This window comes from Lathyrus oleraceus, chromosome 4 (assembly GCF_024323335.1).
Source record: "Lathyrus oleraceus cultivar Zhongwan6 chromosome 4, CAAS_Psat_ZW6_1.0, whole genome shotgun sequence".
In the NCBI taxonomy this organism is placed as follows: Eukaryota; Viridiplantae; Streptophyta; class Magnoliopsida; order Fabales; family Fabaceae; genus Lathyrus; species Lathyrus oleraceus.
In genome coordinates, this window is record NC_066582.1 from 265511289 (window position 1) to 265521016 (window position 9728).

Genomic DNA, 9728 nt, shown 5'->3' on the forward strand with positions numbered 1-9728 from the left:
TTCAAGTATTGCTCCACCCGCAATCGAAGAAAACAACTTTGAACTCAAACCTTCACTGTTGCAGGCAGTGCGACAAAACCAATTCTCTGGGAATCCTACCGAGGATCCTAACCTTCATTTATCCGTATTTGTCCAATACGCTGATACTGTTAAAGCTAATGGTGTCACTTCAGAGGCAATTCGACTTCGTCTTTTTCCTTTCTCACTAAGAGATAGCGCTAGAAGATGGCTTCAATCTCTTCCTTCCAACTCAGTCACCACATGGAACGAGTTGAAGAAAGTTTTTCTTGCTCGATATTTTCCGCCAAGCAAAACAGCTATGTTAAGAGCCCAAATAAATGGATTTAAACAGAAAGATAACGAGTCTCTTTTCGAAGCATGGGAAAGATACAAAGACATGATGAGACTTTGTCCACACCATGGTTTAGAAGACTGGTTAGTAATTCATACATTCTATAATGGTCTCCTGTACAACACGAGGTTAACAATAGATGCCGCCGCAGGTGGTGCGCTAATGAACAAACCTTATGCAGACGCTTACCAACTTATCGAAAGCATGGCTCAAAACCACTATCAGTGGGGAACCGAACGAACAGTGGTGGAAAAACCTCAAACGAAAACTGGCATGTACGAGATAAGTAACCTTGATCATGTTAATGCAAAAGTGGATGCTCTGGTCCAGAAAATTGAAAGTTTAAATGTATCACCTCCAGCCACAATAGTTGCCATAACTCAGAATTGCGAAGTCTGTGGAATCCAAGGTCACACTCCTGCAGATTGTCAACTCCTAACAGGAATCCAAGCGGAGCAAGTAAACTATGCTCAAGGAAGCCCCTATTCGCATACCTATAACTCAAATTGGAAGAATCATCCAAATTTTTCATATAAGAGTAATAATGCTCTATACGCACCTGGACAATCTCCAAATCAAGCCCCAGCTATACCTCCGGATATCAGAAGCCGACCCCATCTACATCTAACAATAACGCCCCTAGGAAATCCAACTTGGAAATCATGATGGAGAACTTTATAGCTTCTCAACAGCAAACCAATAAAGATTTCTTAAACCAGAATGTACACACTGGCGAACAAATTAAACAACTAGCAAGTAAAGTAGATGCCCTAGCTACTCATAACAAAATGCTGGAAACGCAAATATCACAAGTAGCTCAACAACAAGCGCCTACTGCTGCCCCAACTGGTACATTTCCTTGCCAACCCCAACCTAACCCAAGAAGCCACGCTCATGCAATTATACTGAGAAGTGGAACGAAAGTGGAAGGACCGTCTGACCCAAGGATAGAAAACCAAAACTCTGAAAAGTCAACTGAGGAAAGTGAACCTAAGGAAAAGGCAGAGAGTAATAAGGAAACCGTAGAAAAGAAGGAACCTTATGTACCTCCACCACCTTATAAACCACCTATCCCTTACCCTCAAAGGCTTGTTAAAACCAAAGATGCGGGCCAATTTAAAAAATTTGTCGACCTACTAAAACAATTAAGCGTCACAATTCCGTTTACAGAAGCTATTACGCAAATGCCCTCATATGCCAAGTTTTTAAAAGAAATTCTTTCTAATAAAAGGAAACTTGAAGATAGTGAAACCGTTACACTTACTGCTGAATGTAGCGCTATAATACAGAATATGCCTCCTAAACTTAAAGACCCAGGTAGTTTCTCTATACCCTGTCACATAGGAAAATTTGTCATTGACAAAGCCTTATGCGATTTAGGAGCCGGTATTAGTGTTATGCCTTTATCCATATGCAAGAGACTTGAAATGGGAGAATTAAGACCAACTAAAATGTCTGTGCAACTAGCAGATCGTTCCGTAAAATATCCTGTAGGAATTCTTGAAAACGTTCCAGTGCGCATAGGTCAATTCTACATTCCAACTGATTTTATAATTATGGATATTAGATAAGATGAAGTTACACCCATTATACTGGGAAGACCGTTCTTAGCAACCGCCGGTGCAATCATAGACGTAAAACGAGGACGACTCACTTTCGAAGTAGGGGAAGAGAAAATTGAGTTCATCCTTTCCCAATTTTTGAAAGCACCTGCAATAGAAGATACATGTTACTTCATGGATATCATCGATGAATGCATAAAAGAAACGGAGTTAGAAAAAGACAAATCATCTGACTACCTTGTAGAAGACAAACTTAACCAATGTTTAGCAATAACACCGGACCCTACGCAATGCCTTAAGAAACCAACCTTAGACCTGAAAACACTTCCCAAGAATCTGAGATATGAATTCCTAGACTTAGAGCTTGAACGACCAGTGATAGTTAATGCTGACCTAGGAAGACTCGAAACAGAAAAACTCCTGCATATCTTAAGAAAATATCCAACCGCACTAGGTTACAACATCACCGATCTTAAAGGAATAAGTCCTTCTATTTGTATGCACCGCATCATGTTAGAAGAAGACTGTAAAACTTCTAGGGAACACCAGAGAAGACTAAACCCGATCCTGAGTGAGGTAGTGAAGAAGGAAATAACCAAGTTATTAGAGGCAGGTATCATATATCCTATATCTGATAGCAAATGGGTTAGTCCTGTACACGTAGTACCAAAGAAAGGAGGTATAACAGTCATTGAAAATGAAAAAGGAGAAACTACAACCAAACGAATCGAATCGGGATGGAGAATGTGCATTGACTATAGGAAACTAAACAAAGCAACCCGAAAAGATCATTTCCCTTTACCATTCATTGACCAGATGTTAGAACGATTAGCAAAACATTCACATTTCTGCTATCTAGACGGTTACTCAGGTTTCTTTCAAATACCAATTCACCCTGATGACCAAGAAAAGACAATGTTCACGTGCCCTTTTGGTACCTTCGCTTATAGACGAATGCCGTTTGGCTTGTGTAATGCTCCTGCAACTTTCCAAAGATGCATGATGGCAATATTCGCCGATTTTCTAGAAAACATCATGGAAGTATTTATGGATGACTTTTCCGTATGCGGACAAAGCTTTGAAGAATGTCTTGAAAACCTAGAGAAAGTTCTAGAGCGATGTGTAAAAGTAAACCTAGTACTTAATTGGGAAAAATGTCACTTTATGGTACAAGAAGGAATTGTTTTAGGACACATCATCTCAAATAGAGGAATCGAAGTAGACAAGGCCAAAATAGAGGTAATCAAAAACCTTCAACCTCCGAAGACTGTGAGAGAAGTACGAAGCTTCTTAGGACATGCCGGTTTTTATCGACGATTCATTAAAGACTTCTCTAAAATAGCTAAACCGTTGACCGGATTATTGATGAAAGATGCTGAATTCATATTCGACAATAAATGTTTAGAAGCATTTCAAACGCTTAAACAAGCACTGATCTCCGCACCCATAATGCAGACACCAGATTGGAATGAACCATTCAAAATAATGTGTGATGCCAGCGATTACACTGTAGGTGCTGTTTTAGGACAACGAAAAGATAAAAAGCTTCATGTTATATATTACGCAAGTAGAACTCTAGATGAAGCACAAATGAATTACGCCACAACCGAGAAAGAACTTCTAGCAGTAGTGTTTGCGCTAGATAAATTTCGTTCTTACTTAGTCAGAGCCAAAATAATCATCTACACTGACCACGCTGCTATCAAATACCTCTTAACTAAAAAGGATGCAAAACCTAGACTCCTAAGGTGGATCCTGTTACTACAAGAGTTCAATTTGGAAATCAAAGACAAGAAAGGAACTGAAAACGTAGTAGCAGATCACCTTTCTAGACTTGAGAACCTTGAACCGGAAAGAACAGCAATTAACGATGATTTCTCGTACGATAAGCTTATAGCTACTTTAGAAGAAAATAACGCTGATAGACAGGTAGAAACTACCTTAGCAATATCTGTTACACCGTGGTACGCTGACCTCGTCAATTATTTAGCTGCCAGAATAGTTCCATCTACCTTATCCTACCAACAGAAGAAACGATTCTTCTACGATATAAAACATTATTACTAGGATGACCCCTTACTTTTTAAAAGAGGTCCCGATGGTATTTTCCGTCGGTGTATACCCGAAGAAGAGGTAGAAATTATAATCCAACATTGTCACTCCGCTCCTTATGGTGGACACACAAGTACATCCAAGACCTGCTCTAAAATCCTACAAGCCGGTTTTTATTGGCCAAGTATATGGAAGGATGTACATGCAACTATTAAGAAATGTGACAGATGTCAACGCACAGGAAACATATCTAGACGTGACAAGATGCCACAAAAGGGCGTTTTGGAAGTCGAGATTTTCGACGTATGGGGAATAGACTTCATGGGACCTTTTCCATCCTCTTTCGGCAACAAATACATACTCGTGGCAGTTGACTACGTATCAAAATGGATTGAAGCTATAGCTTCTCCAACAAACGACACACGAGTAGTAACTAGACTCTTTAAGAATATAATATTTCCAAGGTTTGGTTTCCCAAGAATAGTTGTCAGTGATGGTGGATCGCATTTCATATCCAAAGTACTCGAAAAACTACTGCTTAAGTATGGCGTAAGACATAGAGTAGCGACACCTTACCACCCTCAAACCAGTGGGCAAGTGGAAGTATCAAACAGAGAAATCAAACAGTTACTAGAAAAAACAGTCGCCACTTCAAGGAAAGACTGATCATTGAAATTACCAGAAGCTTTATGGGCATACCGAACTGCTTACAAAACACCCATAGGGACAACCCCATTTAAGCTAATTTATGGAAAATCCTGTCACCTCCCGGTAGAATTAGAACATAAAGCCTATTGGGCTATTAAAAATCTAAATTTAAACTATAAAGCCGCCGGTGAAAAGAGAATCCTTGATATAAGCGAATTAGAGGAACTCAGAAGAGACGCTTACGAAAATGCCAGAATCTACAAAAAAAGAACAAAACAATGGCATGACAAGCGCATATCAAGGAAAATCTTCAAACAAGGCGATACAGTCCTTTTATTTAACTCCAGACTAAAGTTATTTCCGGGAAAACTACGATCTAGATGGTCAGGTCCTTTTCAAATCACTAATGTTTTTCCCAGTGGAGCAGTAGAAATTAAAGGTAAATCTATGGAACCATTTACCGTAAACGGACAACGTCTAAAACATTATCACTATGCAGAAAACAATGAAGATTCGCAAGTCTTGCACTTAGACGAAATGCCTCCAGAAATCATAGATTATAATTGATTGTTTTTATGTCGAGCTTGCGACATTAAACAAAGCGCTTAGTGGGAGACAACCCACAAATTATTTTATTATTCTATTATTATTATTTTTCTATTTCTTCCTTAATTATTCTTTTAATTTCTGTTTAGTATTCATTCTTAATTTATTTTAATTTATTAAAAACTTTTCTCTTCTTTCGGCATTTGGCCAAATCCTGACTAAAACTATTGTTTTTCTTTTCTCTAGCTAACACTAACCTGATGGGACATATTGATCGTATGGGTATCAAATTCAGAGGAACAGCTCAGAAACAAAAGTTTGAGGAACTAGCCACGAGAGAGATGCTACCTAGCATGTATGCTGATGACTGGGCAATGACTGCCCTTGGACTAAGACAAAGTGTCCTGTATTTGCTGAATCAGATAGGGTGGGAAACCGCTCCTATCCGTAGACAGTTTGTCACTTACCGGAGACTGACTCTAGAATTCCTTAGTTCTCTGATCTATCTACCTAGCCATGGAAAAGGAATAAGCAGAGGTTTTATACAGTTCATAATGTTTAACATGGAGTACCAATTTAATATTCAAGATTTTACCAACCTTTTAGGCTTCCCTACATCCTTTGACACATTCACAGTGAGCCAAGAGGAACTTTTCGAATATAGAGAACTTGAACACTTTTGGGGTAACTTGACTGGAAATGACGATCCCGAGGAACATGAGTTTCTCTCTGGAAACATACATAACCCGGCCTTTCGCTATTTCCATAAGATCCTGACCCACGCGTTATTTGGGAAGAAGCCAAACAGTACCACAGTTTCACGTGATGAACTCTTCATCATATTTTGTGCTTCCCAGAACCGTCCAGTAAACGGTGCCACTTTTATGTTAGCAAATTTGGACCACCTTATCCAAGATGAGCGAGCACCAATCCGAATAGGCGGTTTGATAACTATGATAGGTAATGCTATTGGATTACGTCAGCCTATACTTGACTTAAGCCCTTTTTGTGGCATTACTACTATGAGTATACCCTTCCTCTTCAACACTTTGTTTATAGAAAACCTAGGGTCTGATGAGTTTGAGCTTATTATTGATAACCAAGTTCTTTGCCTATTCACCATGCCCGATCCTAGGACTAGTGTTCACAACCGCAACAACTGGCTCTACAATCTGAACGAAACCCCCTCTCCTGCTAGATCCACTGAATCCATCCAGGACTATGAGATTTGTGATGACTATGAGACTTATGATGACCAGATTCCTTATGCTGAATCAGATCCTCAGACACCATCTGGATATTATGATATTGATCCTCCTCCTCAACCTGCTCAGACCGAAGAATCGGCAATACCTGACCTTAGACATCATATGCCCGGAACTGATTATAACACTGCCATGGAAGCTTTGATGTCAGAACAAGATGCCCTCAGAGAAGAGTTCACTAGCTTGAGGCACGAATTTCTGGGATACATGAACAGTATGACAAACCAGTTTCACGAGTTGCTATACCGTGTTAACTCCTTTGCTCCTCCGGCCAGAGATCGTGCAGATGGATAGAATTTATTTGTTTTTCTTAGTTATTTAGTCTTAAGCTAGATTAATTCGTTAATGTTATTTCAAATTATATTCGTATTTGTTTCTCTTTCACACTTTTTGTTTTTCTCCATTGTTACATTATGATTATTTTATTGAAGCTATTTATTCATTTTATTATGTAATATCTATTATGCTCTCTACTGTTGCTGCCTACATGACTTATTAAAGAACAATATATATATATGCATCATTGTGCAAAGTAGAATGACGTGTAGGAAAATTAAATAGCAAAATAAAATAATCAAAAGCAAAACAAAACAAAAAAATAATAAAAATAAATTACCAAGTTATTCTGAAGAACGCTAGCTGAAGCCATGCCAAAAAAGACTGTGTGACGAGCGTCACACAATCTATGACGGACGGCATGCCAAGTACCTGTTACGACCGTCACGCCCCTGTGACGAGCGTAACACCTTTCTGACTAGGTGAACGTTACAGTGCCCTTGGAGACGAACGTTACACCCTTTTACTTTTTACCTTCCCCATTTATTCCCATTAACCCACATTTATTCACTTTTCAACCACCTCCTTTCCATCTTCCAAATTCTTTTCCTATAAATACCCATCAAAACCCACCTCCATTCACCACAAACCACTCTCTAATATCAAATACATTTCTTTCTTTCCTTTACCACTCCTTTAAATTCACTCATCAGTATGGCGGGAAATCAGAATTTCGGAAATATCATCTTCCGATCCGGAGATGAAAACTATCAAAGGGAGCAATTCGAGCGCTTTCAACAGCGAGGCGTCATCTCTACCAGGTATCCTGATTCAACTTGTTTACAACAATTAGGATTACTTCAAGGTATCGAGTGGATGCTCCGCCTTGCCGATCTAACCTTTCTATGTACACATAATCAACCCACCTACCCTCCCTAACCTTAGAATTCTTAAGCTCATACGCGTACAACACTCCAGCCGGTGAGGACGAATTCTTAACCGGTACCGCAACCTTCCGTATGTTCAACACTGAGTACTCCTTAACCCAAAACCAATTGAGTACCATGCTACAATTTCCCACAGAAGGTCAAGTCTACCCCAGAATCCCTCCAAACCTAAACTGGAGCACAGTTGCTGCTTTAGAACTCTTTAGGAAAATATCCGGAGTAGATGCCAACAACTGGGAAGAGCTCCTCGTTTCCCATATACATAACCCAACTATACGGTACTTTATCAGTATCCTACAAAACACCGTTTTTGGAAGACCGAACAACAGCAAGGTCAACGCAAAGGAACTCTTCTTCCTCGAATGCGTCTTCGAACCACAGGCTAAGGTAAACGCCGCCTCCTTCCTATTTCATCATATCCGCACCTTATGTGCTATAGGCCGTCAACCTTTTGTAATTGGTGGATTAATAACCACCATAGCACTTGGCTTAAACCTAGGGGACCGACTCCAAACTTTAGAATCTTTACCTCCCCTATTTATGGATATAGGCTACTGTCGGTCCAGCCGCCTAATAAAGAACCGAATATGCGGAAAATATTACCTTATGGTGAATAACCAGGCCGTCCCAAGCGTTGTTCTCCCCAACATTTCCCTAACCGATGTCACCAATCCCAACCGCTACCTCTATGATCTGAATGCTCCCGAAGCTACCGAGCCTTCGCATACAAACCCGCCTGCAGACGAGTTTGAAGAAATGGAGCAAGGTGATAACGCTCCTGAACAACAATCAGTCCCGCTCAACCCTTCCGATACTGCAGCTGGCCCATCCTCCCGACGTCGTCGACGAAGAAGGCCTGCAACCAACGACGACATCATGGATGCCATTGATGGTATGCAAGCACAGAATCTCGAAATGATGCAAATGATGCGCCAAATGCAACAACAGCAGGCAGAGAGGAATAACATAATCGATCAGCGGTTCACTGAGTTGTTTAGCAGGTTCGACAACTTAGACTTACGTCAGCGATCACCAGGCCCAAGAACAAGAGGCGGAAGGCAACCTTAACTTTTCTTTTCCCTTCCTTTTTGTATTTCATTTTGTTTCCTTAAAACATTGGGGACAATGTTTAATTTAAGTATGGGGGGGAAAACCATGTTCTTTCTATCCTCCACTTTCCTTTTCAAGTATATACTTTTCCTTTCATTGTTATTTCCCTTTTTATTATTAAAAATATATATATATATATATATATATATATATATATATATATATATATATATATATATATATATATATATATATATATATAAATAATATAGATTTATTTTAAGTTAAGTCCCTAGCGTGAAAAACTTTCTATTATCTATTTCCCCTCAAATTTTCATGAGCCATAACAGAAATTCAACACACCCGATAAGTATAAAGGTTGCTTATTTTATAAAACTTGAATGAAAACGGGTGAAATCAAGAGTAAAGGAACTAGGTCAGCTATAATGGCATTACTTGAACTGGTTTGCATGAGGTGAGGTTATCTGAGGTTGTGACGGTGGTTGTCGATGTCAAGATTAAACTCAAGTCACTTCTAAACAAAGTTTACATGCAACCTAATACGAATTGATGCGTGTTTTGAAATTTCATCTGGCTAAAATTTTTAAGTTCTATACCGTATTTTGCTTGAGGACAAGCAAAGATCTAAGTATGGGGGAGTTTGATAACATGAAATTATATCACATTTTAGGACTTAATTCAATTAAATTATATTATTATTTACTTTAATTTATTTCATTTTATCAGATATTACGCGGTATTTCCTTTCTATTTATCTCAGGGATCTATTTGAAGCAAAAGTAAAAAAAGGAAGAAAAGGAGGTGCAAAAAGAAGTTTTTGGAAACAAATAGCAAAAGCCAAGCCCAGCCCAAAGAAGGCACAGGCGTTGTGCCTGTGACGAACGTCACAGAGGTTGTGACGAGCATCACGCTATATGCACTTGTGTGACGAGCGTCACACATGGTGTGATGGACGTCACACCATTCCCCTATATTTGAGGCACAAGGTACGCTTCAGAGACGTTGAGAG

The 9728-nt window shown here is 39.4% G+C and overlaps 1 non-coding gene across 1 annotated transcript; it reads right to left on the reverse strand.

Moving 5' to 3' along the window:
• Window positions 1-319: 319 nt before the first annotated feature.
• On the reverse strand, window positions 320-426 carry LOC127078050 (small nucleolar RNA R71). Its single transcript, XR_007787797.1, has one exon. It is a non-coding gene; the product is annotated as a small nucleolar RNA R71 (small nucleolar RNA).
• Window positions 427-9728: the final 9302 nt, after the last annotated feature.